Below are 1,528 nucleotides of genomic sequence, written 5' to 3' on the forward strand. Positions count from 1 at the left end.
AAGGCGGTGGTATAGAATTGGCATTCCAGTGGTAATATCAAGAGATGGATTCCGGTATCGTTGTGGCCGCGTAGTCGTAGCCGCAGATCCTGGGGTTTCTTTCGCAATGCAGGTACGTACTAGCTACTTAACTCCGTACCGAAACCCTATAATCCACTTGTGGGACCGTAAAATCATGGAGATGACTGGAGTGTCCCGGTAAGACTGCCGAAGTAAAGGGGATGGGAGCGAGGCGAGCTGTGGTAAGCATGAGAACCAAGATCTGATGAGAGGCTTCTCTTTGACTTGTGTAACAAATGCTGGCCCCCCCGGTGGCTGCAGCCCATGAAGCTTACCAGGTAGTCCGTCAGTGAACCAGATCCCTGGGAGCATTAGCCAACATTAATGAGAAACAAATTTAATCGAGGTGTGCCCGCGGAGGTGATGATGATCATCAGCCCAAAAGCCAGTGAGCAGCATTTGCGGGATGAGGGTGCCCATTGAGAAAAAATTGGACTCTCTCGACTCTTGCGAGCCAATTGCCAAGGTGATTAGAGTGATGGCATCAACGTGCCTGGCAATTGCACCATCCGCGCTTGGGCCATGCTAGTGTTCCTATTGGCCACGTCAACAGCCCACTTTCCGTCTTTGGGCCGACGTGCGCGGACACAGGTGGGTTCAGATGCACAGGTCTGATGGGAGACCATGTGCAGGCAAATCTGCCCTGGCACCTGCCAGGACTTATGCCCATGATGTGATCCCTTGGAATTTTGCGGCTGAGGATATCTCGCGATGCAAGAAAAAAAAGAAATTATGTCCCAGTTTGCCTGGCCCGCGAGAAAGCGAAAGCAGTCAGAGATGGTTGGGAGCGAGGGGCGGAAAGCAGATCGACACATGGGCTCAGGTCAGCCGTAGATAACGACAGCATAGACAGAAGGTAGTATGCGCTGGTGGGTATTGGATTGGGATTGATGAGAGAGAGAGCATTTCCAGCACAGTATATCTATCTATACACATTGGATCTGCGATTCTTCTACATGTAGTAGAGCGGAGCTGCGGCTCTACACTACCAACGATTGAGGAGTTCCAACGGCCCATACCATACAGTAATGGCAGGAGGAAAAACAAGGTAGATCCGCCAAAGCAACATTCTCGCTTGTTACCTAACTATACTACTATATACACGTGCAAATGTGTGCAGGCGTCACAACCCCAGAATGTATGGTTATTACCACCAAGACTGTGGTGGCCAGGTAGGTAGGTAAGGTAAGTAGGTACCTAGATAAGAATATATTCTATTGTTCACGACACTGTACATTCGAGTTTTGTATGCATGTTCGCTGTGGGCGAGGCGAAAGGCCCACGGAAAAGGAAAAGGATCCACTGGGGGATTTTAGGTGGGTGGTATGGAAACGATTGCGCCATAGCAAGCTTGTCAAATTCTGACCAGTCCACTACGACTATTCATCACTTTTAGACTGCCCCAGGTGGGTAACGGAGCAAAATGGATTACCAACGCGGCCTTATTGTAGAAGCTTCACCGGCCGAA

This window comes from Pestalotiopsis fici (assembly GCF_000516985.1).
Source record: "Pestalotiopsis fici W106-1 unplaced genomic scaffold PFICI_Scf_1, whole genome shotgun sequence".
Classification (NCBI taxonomy): Eukaryota; Fungi; Ascomycota; class Sordariomycetes; order Amphisphaeriales; family Sporocadaceae; genus Pestalotiopsis; species Pestalotiopsis fici.